The 17,787-nt window shown below is 44.9% G+C and overlaps 1 long non-coding RNA gene across 1 annotated transcript in view; it reads right to left on the bottom strand.

Annotated features, from left to right (window-relative positions):
• The window catches only part of LOC308463902, a 39,184-nt gene extending 22,255 nt beyond the window's left edge, over positions 1-16,929 (bottom strand). Inside the window, exon 1 of the long non-coding RNA XR_013979806.1 lies at positions 16,846-16,929. This is a non-coding gene — a long non-coding RNA (uncharacterized lncRNA). The remainder of the gene's footprint in view (positions 1-16,845) is intronic.
• Between the last annotated feature and the right edge of the window lie 858 nt (positions 16,930-17,787).

Genomic DNA, 17,787 nt, shown 5'->3' with positions numbered 1-17,787 from the left:
GCTCTGGTCCATGGGGTCACAAAGAGTCGGACACGACTAAATGACTAAACAACAAAAAAGGCCACCAAGTCCCAACAGTAGAGGAGGGAACTCATCAGAGGGCAGTTTGCCTATGAGCTTCTCAAGCTCAGAGCCAGCACTGTGTACACAGAAGCGTGCTAAAAAAATCTGCAGTTCTAAGCAAGGCAGCTCCTCCTTGTGTGCATGTGCCCGTGCAACCGCTGTGGTTTAAGCCAACAATGCTTCTCTCTAGCCACAACACATAAAAAAGCAATATCATATCAGTCTTTCCCTCTGAGCTCTCTTTCCCTCCCCATGCACACACCACCACCCTGTGCAGCCCTGGGTGGGATCAAGAGAGAATCCTTCTCACACCTCCGCCCTGTCAAAAGGAACAGGCCTTGAAGAGGCTGCCGACAGGTGAGACAATGCCTACTAATCTCACTCGTCTCTCTGCTGCAGGCCAAGCTGCTTTGACAAGCTGCCGTATTTTCCCATCACCAGCCTGACACAGATTTCCTCCAGGCTTGCGCCACGCCCATTATTTTGCTGTTGACAGAGGGAGGACAGATCTGGGGCTCACTCACTCAGCATCCGCACCACTGTGCCTTTGCTCCTAAGCAAAGTGAGAACTGAGGAGGTTTCAACACCACACAGAACAGGACTGCCGTATTGAGTCTCAGGGAAGTTTTGTCCCACCCAGCTAAATGGAGAAGGGCCATAGCCTAGAGGCGGAGCAACTGTCCTTCATGCAAAAAGGTCTCAGATACAGTCCCTGGCATCTCCTAGTTGGTCTGGAAAAGGCTTTTGCCTGAAACCCTGAGAAGCTGCTGACAGTCAGTTTAGACAATACTTTGGTTAGCTAACTGAAGTACTTCTGTTTGACTAACTACCAAACATAACCCTAATCTGAACGCAGAGTATTCCAAGTCATATCCAATGATTCCTTAATTACCAGCCCAGTTACCTGCTGTCAAAATCACACTATTCATAATGAGTTCCAAATGAACTAGGTTCAACGAAAACCCAGAAGACAAATTAGGAGTAAGTCAGGTAGGGTAGGGTCAAATTCATTAGCAATGTACTCAGTGGCCTTTACACATAAAGATCACAAAAGACCATGTGGTAACACTAGCAAACAATTCAAATGAGGTAGCATACACAAATAAAAAAAATTATACATTCAACCCAGAGCACAAAATGTTACCCTTTTCTCCTTCTTCTTTTCTCTTGCAAGTATCAATCTACAAGAGAGAATAAAACCAATGCAGATTCCACCTTTCTTTTGTGGTCTATACATAAAGCAGAGCAAAATTGGGTACTTTGTCGCAGGGAGTAGCTAACATTGTGCGTGTGTGCATGCGTGCGTGCACATGCCAATTAGCTATTGGATGCTAATTGGCACACACACACATACACAAACCTTATTCATTTGTTTGTATCTCATATGTCATCCAAGGAGCTCAATGTAATGTACCCTCCCCTTCCATTTTATGTTTGCAACAGCCCTGTGAGGCAGGCTAGGCTAAGAGTCAGCAAATGGCCTTGGTCACCCAGCAAGCTTCATGGCTGAGGAGATTTGAACCCTAGTCTCCCAGGTCCTAGTCCTACGCTCCAACCTCTATACCACATTGACCCTGAATGTCCTCAGGTTTGGCCTTGTGCATTTGTAGGGATGGGAAAATCAGTCTAGTTCCAGTCAACATCATTTTCACTCGTATTAATCTGCAATTTAAAAAAATGATTTTCCAGAGGGGGAAAATGCATATAAATAATACTAAAATATGTACATTTGTCCTGCCAACCTAGCAGTTCCTGCCAACCTAACAGTTCGAAAGCACGTCAAAGTGCAAGTAGATTGGAAGGGGTGGCTAACACCCCAGAGGACAGGATCACACTTCAAAACGACCTTGACAGATTAGAGAACTGGGCCAAAACAAACAAGATGAATTTTAACAGGGAGAAATGTAAAGTATTGCACTTGGGCAAAAAAAATGAGAGGCTCAAATACAAGATGGGTGACACCTGGCTTGAGAGCAGTACATGTGAAAAGGATCTAGGAGTCTTGGTTGACCACAAACTTGACATGAGCCAACAGTGTGACACGGCAGCTAAAAAAGCCAATGCAATTCTGGGCTGCATCAATAGGAGTATAGCATCTAGATCAAGGGAAATAATAGTGCCACTGTATTCTGCTCTGGTCAGACCTCATCTGGAGTACTGTGTCCAGTTCTGGGCACCACAGTTCAAGAAGGACACTGACAAACTGGAACGTGTCCAGAGGAGGGCAACCAAAATGGTCAAAGGCCTGGAAACGATGCCTTATGAGGAACGGCTAAGGGAGCTGGGCATGTTTAGCCTGGAGAAGAGGAGGTTAAGGGGTGATATGATAGCCATGTTCAAATATATCAAAGGATGTCACATAGAGGAGGCAGAAAGGTTGTTTTCTGCTGCTCCAGAGAAGCGGACACGGAGCAATGGATCCAAACTACAAGAAAGAAGATTCCACCTAAACATTAGGAAGAACTTCCTGACAGTAAGAGCTGTTCGACAGTGGAATTTGCTGCCAAGGAGTGTGGTGGAGTCTCCTTCTTTGGAGGTCTTTAAGCAGAGGCTTGACAACCATATGTCAGGAGTGCTCTGATGGTGTTTCCTGCTTGGCAGGGGGTTGGACTCGATGGCCCTTGTGGTCTCTTCCAACTCTATGATTCTATGATTCTATGAAATAGGTACCGCTCCAGCAGAAAGGTAAACGGCGTTTCCATGCACTGCTCTGGTTCGCCACAAGCAGCTTAGTCATGCTGGCCACATGACCTGGAAGCTGTACGCCGGCTCCCACGGCCAGTAAAGCGAGATGAGCGCCACAACCCCAGAGTCGGCCATGACTGGACCTAATGGTCAGGGGTCCCTTTGCCTTTTTTATGTGCATTTGAACATATTTCCTCTTGAGTTCGCATTTCTCAATATCATATGCCTTTCATTTCCATTTGAAAACTCATTTTTGATATTGATACTTTTTAATGAGCTGAGAACCATGTCACAACATTCAGAGAAAGCTGACATGTGATGGACAACTGCAGTCCAATCAGCACACGACTTGGGAGGTACAATTTGGGTCAGTTAATACTGGGAAGAGTGGAGGAAGTGGACAGGAAAAAGTTTTTCCTCCCTCTATCATAGTGCTAGAACTCGTGCACCTCCAGTGAAGCTGAATGCTAGAAGAACTTTCAGACAGTAAGAGCTGTTCATCAGGAAGTTGTGGACTCTCCTTCACTGGAGGTTTTGAAACAGAGGTTGGATGGCCATCTGTCATGGATGCTTGAATTGAGATTCCTGCATTGCAGCGGATTGGACTTGACGACCCTTGAGGTCCCGTCCAACTCTACAATTCTATGAAAATTCAGGACAGACAAAAGAACGTACTTCTATACCTAGTGCATAGCTAAACTATGGAATCCAGTCTCATAAGGTGTAATGATGGCCACCAACATGATGACTTTAGAAGAGGATTGGACAAATTCTTGGTGGATGAAGCCAGCAGCAGCTACAAACCATGAAGACTGTGTTCTGCTTCTACTGTTAGAAATGTAGAGAAGTAAACTCAAGTATTGGGGGGAAATGAGATACAAAACTGTGAGATTTGTCCATCCCTAGTCTGGATCCAACTGAGTTTTTCTGTATTCCTGGGGCATAGATGTTGGAATTCTGCCTGGGTCAGAGGAATGTGCCACAAGCGTAGGCACCGGCAGATATTCCTGTCGACCTCCCCGCGTCTCCACCACTCTGCTGATAAGCAGGCGAGGTCCGGCGATTCTTCTCAGATGTATGAGAGGAACACACCGTTCTTCCTCTCTCCCCTTTGGTGTCCCCAGGGAGGGGAAAGAAGCAGACAGATAACTATTTACATCATTTATTTCTGCCTCTTACATCAGTACAGAGAAACATGTCTGCACTCAACAACAGCAAGAAGAAAACTCCTCCCAAGTACATCCAGTACGGGTCATATGACACACACACACACTGAGCTAACATCCGGTGCTCAGTACAGAATGGACTGCCCCTTTGTTCCCATGGCAACAGTCACAAACATCCTGTCTGGCTTTCCAGCCACAAGCAGCTTGCTGAGCTGCTAGAGCCTTTGCTTGCTGCAGCATTGGTGCTTTATGGTAACATACTCCCCCTAAAGTATCAATGTGTGCTGCGAGCAAAGCGTCATCCAGAGAAGAAAACAAACAGTTGTTATATTTATAACATTCCCCTGTTGTTTCAGTTCCACCCTTGGAACTACCCGCCACTGGTTTAACCAATGTACCTCTCTGGTTGTGTGACTTCGCATTACCTCGGTTAACAACTCTCTGTTGTGCCTTTGTCTCTGACTCAGACACAGCTTCAATCTGTCCTTGGTCGTTTACAATAGCAACATATGCAAGGTTAGCAAACTCCTTTGAATACCTCTTGGGTGGTACACCCTTCGTTGCTCTCTCAGACCTACGTAAAAGTTGCTGCTCTTCTGTGCTTTCTGGTTCAGCCTCTGAACTCTCTGGAGAACCAGTACTAAGCTTAATCAATGGTTCATCCTCCTCTTCTGAGGGTCTAGTCATTATGTGAGATTTCCTCTCAATGACTGTGACAACTGAGCTGTCTGAGCTATCGCTGTCATCATCAGTACTACTGAACTCAATAAGATCAAACTCATCATCATCATCATCATCCTCTGTGGGAAATGTTTGTACTACAACCCGCTCTTGCTCTGGAGCACTCTCTAGGAACTTTGTGAGAATCACCTGACCAGATTCAGACAAAATTACTCTGTAGAGACCTTTTTCATAACCCACAAAAATGCCTCTGGCATTCTTTACTCCACCTGGAGCTTCTGTTCTCACATGAGACCCGAAAACCTTAAAATAGGCAACAGAAGGTTTTCTACTGAACAGCTTCTCAAAAGGAGAACATCCCAACTCCGTTGAGACTTTTCTCAGCCACACATGAAGATAGGACGCTAGCGATTCGGCCCAATATTCATGTGGCAAATGTGAACTCAGCAATTGCGCATTCATCCCCTTTTGCAATTCTTTGTTCACTTTTACACAGACTCCTCTGTTCCACGCTTCTTGCGAAACTGCCACTTTGTGGTCTATCCCTTTTCCATCCAGGAACTTCTGAAACTTCTGTAACAGAAAAATTTGCTTCTCATCTGTGAAAAGACAATCAATGTTAGCATCATGCATACTTTTAACCTTGTCACAAAACTCCTGAAACTTTTCTAAAGTTTCTTGTGGTTTCTCCATCATATAAACCCAAGAATAATTAGTGAAACAATCCACACACAAAAGGTAAAATCGTGCACCGCCTCTAGATGGTTCTAGAGGACCAATCACATCAGCATACACCCGCTGAAATGCTCTGTCGACCTTCTTCGTCACCTTCCTGGTGCTCACACTGGTCACACCTGCGAGAGAGATTTCGTTAGAAACAGAGGAATTACATTTCATGTAATCACTTTGATCAAAAGTCAACAAATACAGTCCATCTCTCTCTTTGGCAGTAAGAAACAGTTCTCCATCTTTGTAGATCTTGCAGCTTTTAGCATCATAGGACAGTTTCAGTCCTTTCTTCGCAATCTGCGACACGCTCAGCAGATTAAATCTCAGTTCTGGAACCAGGTAAACATCATTTATAGTCAAGTTCAGACTCTCAAGATACACAGTCCCAATTCCGGTTGCTTCCAACTCCTGACCGTTGGCCTGTTTCACAGTGAAGCTTTGCTTCTTCAACGTCGAAAACAGTCGTCTGTGCGGGCACATATGAACCGTGGCGCCCGTGTCAATTATGAACGAGTTCCCAACATCTGGCGTGGTTCCTTTCGCCATCATAGCCTTTGCAGGTTTCACCTGGCACTTGGTACGGCTTTTGCCTGACGCCTGAGGCTTCGTAGAGCTGCTCTTTGCTCCTCTTGACTGGCGCGGCTTCTTACAGTTTCGCTGTAGATGCCCAGTCTGTCCACAATTGTAGCATCGGATAGCACTCAATGCTACACCATGCTCTCCAGTAGCATCAGCAGTGGGGGAATTAGAACTCTGTTCTTCCCTCCCCCTGTCTTTTTCTTCCAGTGCAGCAAGTCTGTCGTGTTCATTCAGGACCACAGCACAAACTCTCTCCGCGGTCAGCTGCGCGGCCGGTAGGGAACCAAGCTGACTGGCAACAACCTTGTAGGTGCGGCTAAGGCTGTTTATCATCATGAAGCAAAACACTTCCTCCTGAAGACGGAAATTGCGTTCCACCATCTGTTGACGCAGAAACTTCATTTCTGTCAGGTGCGCTTGAACATCTCCATCAGGCGCAAGTCTCAGATTGGTCAATTTCTCAAAATACAGCAACGCTGAAGAACCAGCATCTCTCTGATGCGTTGTACGCAGCGTGTCCCATACCTCTTTCGCATTTTCTAAATGCTGAACATGCACCAACTGATCATCTGAGACACACAAAATTATAGCAGTCCTGGCCCTTACATTCTGTGACTCCCAACCTCTGGTTGGTGCTGCAGGGATGGGGTTTTCAATTACATCAAAAAGCCTCTGATTCTGCAGCAGGGCCTTCATCTTTACAGACCAAGATGAATAATTGTCATTGGTCAAGGGAGGTGGGCAAGGCAAAGCTCCTTTCTTGGCATCCATCTTGAAGCCAAGCCTCTAGCTCACGATGTCAAACAAACTGTAAAATCCAACAGTTGATTTTTCCTTTCTCACGCCGCAAACTGCAAATTGTTTGTGCTTTTTGCACCTGGCAGCTAAACTCAGGCTGCTATTGAAAAGTCCCTTCCAAGAGCTCGTAAACCTTGTAGCCAAAACATTCTCTGGTTTTGTTTCGCTTTCCCAGGCTTACACTCAGAGTCCAGCCCCTTTGCCAGTAATTTTCCAGGACCGTTACCTAGCAACAATGCATTTCAATGGGACGTCTTATCTACCACAAAAATTTGTGGAATGCAGGCGTCAGCCTTCAAGCTGCAGGCCTCTTCCTCCGGAGCTTTTGTTTTCTTTGAAACGCAGCTCCGTGAACCAGGGAATTAATCAGACTGCGTTCACACTTTTAGCCCGAAATGCAGCATACCTTGAACTTTGTTGCTCTGGAAAACACCTCTTCTTTCCATCAGCTGTCTGTGGAGCCTCTGGCTTTTCTCAGACGCTTTTCTCTTCCTCCTTGGAGCAGAGGAGGACAATCCACCAGCCTCTCATGCAGATGTCTGATGAATCGCAACCATCCTCTGCTACCACTGTTGGAATTCTGCCTGGGTCAGAGGAATGTGCCACAAGCGTAGGCACCGGCAGATATTCCTGTCGACCTCCCCGCGTCTCCACCACTCTGCTGATAAGCAGGCGAGGTCCGGCGATTCTTCTCAGATGTATGAGAGGAACACACCGTTCTTCCTCTCTCCCCTTTGGTGTCCCCAGGGAGGGGAAAGAAGCAGACAGATAACTATTTACATCATTTATTTCTGCCTCTTACATCAGTACAGAGAAACATGTCTGCACTCAACAACAGCAAGAAGAAAACTCCTCCCAAGTACATCCAGTACGGGTCATATGACACACACACACACTGAGCTAACATCCGGTGCTCAGTACAGAATGGACTGCCCCTTTGTTCCCATGGCAACAGTCACAAACATCCTGTCTGGCTTTCCAGCCACAAGCAGCTTGCTGAGCTGCTAGAGCCTTTGCTTGCTGCAGCATTGGTGCTTTATGGTAACAATAGAATCACACAGAATCCTCTTAGCATGCCTGCTGGCCTCCACATTTTCCACTAGCCTCCACAGAGAAGACATGCAAAGGAATGTTTTACCTTGTTTGTAATGACTGCACAACACACCCAGCTTGTTAATTGCAAAAGAAAATCTCTTGCTGCATCTGAGATAGATTTATGATTGGCTCAAATTCCCTTATCAACTTACACATGAATGCTGGAGAGAAATCTGTGGTGCAGAGGTGTTGTTTTTAATTAATATTTGCAATTGTTCTCATTTTTACTGACCTTGGAAAATCTGGGGGGAAGAGGAGGTACTTCAGTCTGGAGGAGACTTTTTTCCCTGGAACTTTGCCAAATCTGCACTACGCTTGAGAGGAATTTTATTTTTTTATTTTTAGGTTTTTGAAGAAGTTACCCACTGCTTTTAAGGAGATGTGAGGGTAGAAATCGCTGAGCAAAGAACAAGCCAAAGACTCAATGGTAGGTCTAACAGCACAGCCCCAATCCACCCTCAGTGTACATGTGCCCTACACATGAGTAGCACATGAATAGAGCTTTCATATTGTAAATATTTCATTTGGAATTGGGGAAAAGGAAAATGACTGGAGCCTATTATGTTTCCAAAAACAGAGGAAGAGGAAGGGTCATGTGTACACACACACACACACACACACACACACACACACTTCCAAATTGCTCCAGAAGATTGTTAGCCTAGAACAGGGTGGAAAACCTGTGGCCTGTAGGCCAGAAATGGCCCTGCAGTCCCGTGGAAGGTGTCCTTCCATAATGTCTCTTGCTTGCCTAGGAAGAGAACTGGGGGAGGGGAGAATGTAGAAACTTCTGGCTTTTGTGTGACTGGAATGGAACCAACTGTAGATCCTGGCCCTCCCTGCCAGATGAAGAACTCAGACTCCCATCTGTCTTTCTGCCAGAGACTTCAATGCATAAAAGATCACTACATAGGCAAGGCACAGGTTACAAGATGCACCAGGTATATAAGTGGTTTAGACACTTGGTTTACATGAAAGCTAAGACACTGATCAAACAAGAGACGTGCACCTTCTCTCTAATTATTATTATTATTATTATTATTATTATTATTATTATTGCCTGCCCATCTGACCTGCAGCGTCCAAGAGAATATAACAACATAATGATAAATCAAACATTAAAAACTTCCTGATACGGATGTCCTCAGAAAGTTGTGCAGTTGTTTATCTATTTAGCATCATCTGATGGGAGGGCGTTCCACAGGGTGGGTGCCACTACCGAGAAGACCCTCTCCCTGGTTCCCTGTAACTTCACTTCTTGCAGTTAGGGAACAGCCAGAAGGCCCTTGAATAGACCTCAGTGTCCCAGCTGAACAATAGGCTTTTGGCTCCTTCAGGTATACAGGGACAAGGCCGTTTAAGGCTTTAAAGGTCAGCACCAACTTTGAATTGTGCTTGGAAATGTACCGGGAGCCAGTGTAGCTCGTTTAGGATGGGTGTTATATGGTCCTGGCGGCCATTCCCAGTCACTAGTCTGGCTGCCACATCTGACTTTGGCTACCTTTGGCCCTGACTCCACCCACCACTCCCATGCAGTCCCCAGAAGGATATTCATGGGGGCTGTGGCTCTCAAGCTGTTGGAGGGAGGGCCGTTGTTATTACACACATTCACATGTAAACATATAGTTTGCCCATATCTGCACTATCCATTGAAAGTACTCTTGTACCACTTTAGCAGTCATGGCTTCTCCCCAAGAATTCTGGGAAGTGTAACTTCTTAAGGGGGCTGAGAGTTGTTAGGAGACCCCCTCACAAAACTGAAGTGCCCAGGATTCTTGCGGAGAGAGCCATGGCTATGGAAATGTACTTTAATTGCATGGTGTAGGTGTGATCTTTTTCAGAACAGAGGCAAGGTGAATACATTCAGTTCGGTACTTATTTGGTTTCAAAATAAATGGAACAAAGGTAAGGTAAGCCTTCACGAGGCTAGATGAAGTAAGCCTGCTTTAATAACAGGGTAATTACTCAGACTTAAGTGCACAATCACTTTGCATTTGGCTAAACTTTATGACAGGTGATGACAAGTTAATAAATGAGATGTTTCACCAGTACTTAAACAGCTGTTAACCAGCTACCTCCTGGCGATGGATAGCCCAAAGCAGGGGGGAGGAATTAACCTACTCTGAAGCCAATGCATGGAAACAAGTTATTTTGGTTTGTTGAGCTGGCCTCTGCAATAAATCATCATTAACAATGCTGTCATTTATCAAAGGGAAAAGCTCTTGGTGCAAAAAGCCTTTGAAGTACCAGCACCTATAATTTCCTACCTATAAAAAGGTACCTTTGTGTCTGTGTCATGCCTGAAATTGACAAGAGAGCCAAAAGGGATTGAGGAGTTCATTACTGAAACACACCCATCCAAATAAGCATGCTGCTTATACTGGCAAGCTGGGATGATGGTGGAGGCTTTCATTCACATTCGAACAATGCGGTCAGAAGCAAAGTGGCACAGAACCACATCTGCCACTATCCGGGTGGTCTCTTTGACCTGCAAGCTATCAAAGCATAGGCCTTGAACTCCTTTCTGTACTAATGCCAGGACTCAGCCGATGGCCGGTACTGTCTGGCTTTGTAAATTGCTTAGATAGCACCCTCTGCTTAATTTCTGCATCCCATACAGATCTCTTGTCTGGGCAAGCCAACAACTTAATTGCCTTGGTAGACTTGGTTCTTTCCTTGCCTATTCATCATCATCATCATCATCCTCATGTATGCATTGCTTCCCATGAGGCATATCAAAGTGATTTACAGTATCAATCACATTGTTTTAGATTTATGAGCATAGGAAGCTGTCTTATACAGTGGTACCTCGGGTTACAGACGCTTCAGGTTACAGACTCCGCTAACCCAGAAATACTACCTCAGGTTAAGAACTTTGCTTCAGGATGAGAACAGAAATCGTGCGGTGGCGGCGCAGCAGCAGGAGGCCCCATTAGCTAAAGTGGTCTTCCGGTTAAGAACAGTTTCAGGTTAAGAACAGACCTCCGGAACAAATTAAGTTCTTAAACCAAGGTACCACTGTACAGGGTCAGACTGCTGGTCCATCTAACTCAGTACTGCATATGCTGCCTGCAGCTCTCCAGGGGTTCAGACATGAAAACATCCCTTACCTGGAGAAGCCAGGGATTGCACCTGACACCTTCTGCATGCAAAGCAGATCCTCTTCCATTGAACTGGGGGCCTTTGATTTTCTGTTCCTAGCTCTGTTTCCTCTTCACTGCACCTCTCAGCTCACTTTCCTCTAGTCCCTTGGAGGATGGGTCTCCTTGCTTTTTCTCTCTGTGGTTCCTTGCCACTTTGGCCAAACACTTCCACTGTCTGGAAGCCACAGTGGCTGGGGCATCCCAGTCGGATGGGTGGGGTGCAAATCATAAATCATTACTATTATTTTGCTCGCTTAGCTTTTATTGTGACCCTTATTATGGCCAGTGATGGTTGTAGATCCTTTATAACAATGCTAGATCAACCTGTTTCATCCCATCAAACCATCCATGCCCTGTTCCTATGTCCTGGAACTCACACATGTTCATCATGCAGTATTCATTTCTCATAAGAGCAGAAACCTCATGCTCCATAACCATAGTGCCAGAGCCACCTCACTAAAATGCCAGCATATACCCATGATTTGTGGCTCAGGGAAGAACACTTTAGTGGTGAATTTTAGATTGTAAGTTCCCCTGGGGCCGAAATCTGCCCTCTTGTACTCTGTAAATAGCCACATGCTCTGATATATAAATGAAAACCAATATTTTGCACTAGCTGAAGATTCTAGATATCTTTCAGAGGCAGCCCCAGTACATACAATGAATTACCGTTACTGAACACTTATGGGCTAGGTTTCCTTTTATGGAGAATTGCAGCATTTGAGAGTTGGGATGTTGGAGAATTCTGACAAAAATGAAAATGGGAGTGGAAATTGCCAGTGTTCGCTTATTTCTCCCATATCTGGAATGGAAATCAGCCCTCTGAATACAATCAGCAGTTGCTGTCATTGTTGCTTTGGGATATGTAATTGGTTGCATTTCCCTCCCATTTGCATTGCCTTTGCATTGAAATGAATGGGGTAGAATGATGTAATGACAATGTAACTTAATGTAAATAATGTGATTTCATTACAATGGACAGTGGGAAGAACAATGCAGTGTTTGCGGAAGACGAATTGCAGCAAAATGGAAACAATGCTCGATATGACAAATACAGGGCAGAATGGAAATTGCATTGCTGGGAGCGGGACTAAGTTACCCTCGTGTTCCCTTCCAACTCTACAATTCCATGATTCTATGAAAATGATGCCTTCTTACTTTCCTATTTGAGAGTCACACAATTTCTGTGTCCAGGTAGCATTTTATCCATTTCTCTCTGGTTCTTTTTCAGGCAATTCCTTACTAGATACAGGGTCCTACCCTGGCTTTGTAACCTAGAAGAGAACTGTCCATGGATGCTGATTTTCCCCATTCTCACAAGTGTACCCCAAACTGCTCATCCATGTGGCAGATTTTGCCTGGCCTCACCTCCAGCCATCAATCAACCTGAAAGTCATATCAAACTAATCCTCTCTGGGGAATCAACAATGAGGATCTTATATCATCCTGCCAGCCAGCTGCAAAAAGAAAGCAACACACCCAAATTATGAAGCAAGAGGAGATGTTCCTTGAACACAGGAACAATGAGCCTCCAGCTTATCACCTAGTTGAAAATCCCTTGGTGTGGGTGATGGGGAAGAGAGCAGAAAGCATCACATATGTATGGGAAGATATGTGTTGGTGTCATGCTTCCAGCCCAGGTAGATGCAAATATTTCAGATAAACAATTACTGAATTGTATTACGCACACACCCCAAAAATGATTTAGTTGAGATTCCTGCATTGCAGGCAGTTGGACTAGATGAGCCTCAGGGTCCCTTCTGACTCTGCAGTTCTATTATTCTACTAACTGAGGGGCTAGTCCTGTAATGGCCAGAACACTGGACCTGGAGTATGGAAATTTGTGCTCCATTTCCTGTTTATGAGCAACATTTTTGGCAGGGGTATACCTATGCATATAGCATATAGCATAAGCATGTTCTCACTCTAGGGAACTCAGGACTGAGGGGCCAGATGTGACCATCTAAGCCTCTATGTGGCCCCCAGGACTGTTCAACCTAAATTTTGCACATATACAGCTAAATTAGCATATGCACTTATACGTCTTATGGGCCTGTGCCCTCAGTCATTTTGTGTGCCTAGGAAAACACTTATCCCTGCCAGTCGCAAAAAGCTAACAGACATTTGTGTGTGGGCTTCTTACAAGACTGCTCTGTTCCATAGGCAGGTAATAAGCTAAATTGCAAAGAACCTTGATCACAGGATTTTAGGAATATCCTTCTCTCCCTTATCCTGAGTGACTATTGGTCCATCTGGCTCCGTATTGACCACACTGTCTGGCAGAGAATCTCCAGCATTTCAGGCAGGAATCTCTCTCACTGCTACCTGGAGATGCCAGGAATTGACCCAGGGACTTTATGAATGCAAAGCAGGTACTCTGCCACTGAGCTACAGTCTTTCCTATTTCTGATAAGAACTTAGACTATAGGAACATCTTGAACACTCCCTCTCACTGTGTCTTCTGTCAATTTTACTGATGCCAGGTAGGGGGGGAGTTCATTCAAACAGGTTGCAGTTGTGAGGAAGAGGAGCACTTTCGGTGGTCTCTTGTCAGTGGGTCTCCTGCTGGGTTGAGGACCCTCAACATGGGCCCACCCATGCCAACCCTTGATGTTGTCCCTGCAAACATCCGTGTAGAGAGCATTCAAAAGTCAGGATGCCACCATGGAAGGGTGCTCTCCTTGAATATTACCAGTCATACCGCAAACAGTGAGGAAACCCAGAGAAGGTTCATAGATGATGATCTCAGATACAGGCAGGTGCACATGATGGCAGGCAATTTACCTACAGCAATTGTTAGTTTGGTTGTTTACCTGTTACAGTTCCATAATCTAGTTTCTGCCAATGCTCTCAAACCAGTTCACCATTTATAATAATGGCTTATAACAGGGCTGGGAAACCTGTGGCTCTTTGAATGTTCCTGGATTTGGACCACAGCTCCTATCAACCCTGACTCTTGGCCATGATGACCAGGGCTGATGGCAGCTTGAGTCTAAAAACATTTTGAAGGCTGTGAATTTCACATCAGTGCCAAATTAACAGAAGCAGTGCATTATGAGAAAGAGAGTGGGAGAAAAAAATAAGGAAAATAGAAGTACAATGGCTATTGCATGAGATGGTTCTGGAACTGGAGAGAGCCAAAGGCCACACATAGCCACCACGTTGATGGAGGGGGTCCGCACTGTCAGACCCCTCTCTCTGAGGCAGACAGGGGGAGCATTTTGTGAACACAGCAGGATCGGGATTCCTACACCCACCTGCCTCTGCCACCAGCAGGAAATTTTCAGTTTTGTTGTATGCCAGTGATATGATCTTCTGCTCTTATGCACAAATTGGCTTGAGGCATCTCTTATCAGCTTTGAGAAACTTTTCTAAGTCTGAACAGCTGGGTATTAATTATGATAAAACAAAGGCTGTTGTTTCTGATTATTTAAAAAATAAGAACTTCCCCATGCCTGGGACGCTGATGGTCATGATATTGTTGAACAAGTCCAATTCTCTTGTTTCCTGGAGGTCGTTATTCTCAGCAATGGAATTAGGAAAAATGAGAGCTTGGGAAGGGCCATAGCTCAGTGGTGGAGCACCTGCCTTGCAAGCAGATGGTCCCAGCTTCAATATCTGGCATCTCCATGTATGGTTGGGAGATACTCCTGCCTTGTATCCTGGAGAGCTGCTGTCAGTCAGTGTAGACAAGTTACACTGAGTTAGATGGAGCAACTGTCTGACTTATTCCAAGCACTGGGTGAAGGCATATTCATTACCAGTTTATGAGTTAACACACTGCCCAAAACATCCCTGAACTCTACACCAGCCCTGAGTCCTGTTTTACAGAGGACAGTTCTGTATTGGAAGGAGTCCTCTGTTTGAAGGGCTGTCTTGCCCCAGTCCAGTTTAAAAATAAAGGACAATAAGAAGGAAGAGCAGGGCTCTTGAAGTTCCCCATCAATAGTTTTTTTAAAAGTTTCTTGCATTTATATCCCACCTTTCTTCCATCATGGGACACAAAGTGGTGTACCTGTGATTCACAGGTGGTCATCTATCCAGATACTGACCAGATCCAGGCCAGCTGTGCTTCAGCAACGTGTTGGCCTTGTGTACCTTCAAACCATAATCTTGAGAGCAGCTGGCACCTGAACAACAAACTGAACATGCACAGTCTTCTCCAATATGGTGAGATGTGTTACATTTCTATATTATTAATTATAATAACTATTTCTAAGTGTGTTTCTTTATGTGTAAGTTAGTATGCACAAATGTTATGCAAACCCCTATGACTTTTTTCTTTTCTTCTTGGGGGTGGGGGAGCTGATACATTTCCTCTTTTTCAGCAATGTGTGAATGGGCACCCCAATGAGTTACAGCGAATACAGGGCGTGAGCTCTTCTCTCTGTCCTTAATATTGTTACCTGCCACCCCCAATATTAGCCACGGTTTGTGTTTCCATTGGAAATCAGGCACAGTGGAAACTGTAGCATCTTTAAGATACAGTCATACTTTGGTTCTCAAACAGTCATACTTTGGTTCTCAGACAGAATGGTTTGAAAACCAAGGTGCAGCTTCCGATTAGGTGCAGGAACTTCCTGCACTCAATCAGAAGCTGCAGAAGCCATGCCAGATATTTGGTTTCTGAAAATCGTTCAAAAGCCAGGACATTCACTTCCGGTTTTCGATCTTTTAGGAGCCGAAACGTACAAGTTCGAAGATGTCCAGCAACCAAGGTACGACTGTATATGGTTTTATTTACACATATGTACAGTTGAGTCTACTGTGAGAAAGTTCAGAACATTCACATCTCAAGAGGGGCTTGCTTCCTGCAGAAGTGCAACGTTAGATTCAAAAGCAGCCAAGCAGCCATCTCTGTGCCTCTGTGCCATCAGCCTGCTCCAGTCACCTGCATGGCTTCTGCCTACCCTCCTCCTTTTTCTTCCCAGAAACCCTTGCCAAATGTGACTTCCTCTTCTGCTTACATCATTGCCCCTTGGCAACATCCCCCTGTGTGCCTGGCGGTCTCCAGACTTGTGATGGCTTCTTTTAATGGGTTGATGACTGGCCATTTCAGCCTTTGTTAATGGCTTGTGCTGAGCCAACTACGTCAAGCTGGGCTAGCTTGTTATCCTAAACATAATCAAGCAGTGTTTGGTGGAGTTTTAATAAAACCATGATCGATCCTCACTTTTACTAAATCCAACATTTATGGGGAGTCTGTCCCCCCCAAAAAATACACACCTCAAAACAACATATTGGGAGCTAAAATCAAATTTGAGATGGCAATGTGGATCCACTGTTGTGCTCTAGATCTGGAATCAGTTCCTGGCTATGTCTTGAGAACTATATTAGGTTTCCCAAAGAGACCCCCATCTGTTCTCTTGCATTTTAAAATAGGTGTGTTGCTATGAGGATGTATCTCTGCATTTTTAAACAAGTGGATGAAAACTTAAAACTATGGAAGCCAAGAGACTTCCCAGACTTTGACTCAGAGCAATCTCAAAGCATCGCTCTGAAAGGTGTCGTGCACCTGCATCCGAGAAAGAAGCGAAACATCAAAGCCTCCTTGGGAAGATTCAGGACAGGAAAGAAAAAGTACTTCTTCACACAGTACAAACGATGAAAATTGCTCCCGCAAGTGGCAGTAATGGCCACCAACTTGGATGCTTTTGAAAGAAGATCAAATAGATCAAATGGCTAGTGGTCATGATGGCTGTGTTCTGCCTTCATTGTTGGAAGCAGTATGTTTCTGAATACCAGTTGCTGGAAATTTCAGGAGTGGAGTGTACTGACACACTCAGGTCCTGCTTATGAGTTTCTCATGGCTATCTGGTTGGCCAGTGTCTCGTGGGTATCTCCTGGAAGGCTCATTGCCCTTAGTCATTATGTCGTCTCATTATGTAATGATATGAAAGAGGTACCTGAATATGCCTATCTTCCTCTTTCCTCAATGCTTTCCCCTAAGAGTAAGGAATCAGATCTGGCTAGGTGGCCAGATACATATCTGCCCTATAGCACACAGGGCTGTCAATCACCTGACTTCACAATTACATCAAGTGAGGATCATCAAGACAATGCAGGGCTTGCGAAGAGTCCAGGGTGGAGCTTTGAAGTGCCTCTGGTCAGTATGCTTGAAGTCACCACCTGTTAGGTGATCAGTCAATGCCTGCTTTCTATGGGATTGGCTGAGTGAGAGCGAATCTGGCTTGAAATCCTGGAGAACCTCTGCCAGTCAATATAGAGTACTGATATATAGATGGACCAATGGTCTAACTCAGTATAAAGCAGTTTCCTATGTACATGGAGATGGACAATAGATAGATCAATAGATCCACACCTTAGTATGATCATAACTAAGAATGTTCTTTGTCTGATCTCAAAGCATGTCAGATAAGGGCAGACTTTAATCATTTGTGGTTCCAGCAAATGTGCTTATTTTCTTTGGAGGCTCCAGCAAATATGCTTCTCCAACTTGATGCCCTTCAGATCTTTTGGACTACAACTCCCATCATTCATGGTCATTATGTGCTCTACCCCCCCCCCCATGCTCTCCTTCTATTTATCACATTTCTCTTGAAATATAGGAAATCGCCTTATACCACATCATACTATTTGAGTTGACTGGAAGTGGTTCACCTGCTAGCTAAACCTCTTTTACTGAATATGGCAAGGACTGAATAAGCTCAGAGTATGAGGTTGAATAGAGAGGAGTGCCTGGCGTGCTCTGGTCCATGGGGTCACGAAGAGTCGGACACGACTAAACGACTAAACAACAACAACATGAGGTTGAATAAGGGACGTAGGTGGCGCTGTGGTCTAAACCACAGAGCCTAGGGCTTGCCAATCAGAAGGTCGGCAGTTTG

This window comes from Podarcis pityusensis (genome assembly GCF_964106645.2).
Source record: "Podarcis pityusensis genome assembly, chromosome: 15".
Lineage (NCBI taxonomy): Eukaryota > Metazoa > Chordata > Lepidosauria > Squamata > Lacertidae > Podarcis > Podarcis pityusensis.
This window is presented reverse-complemented; position numbering and strand designations above follow the sequence as displayed.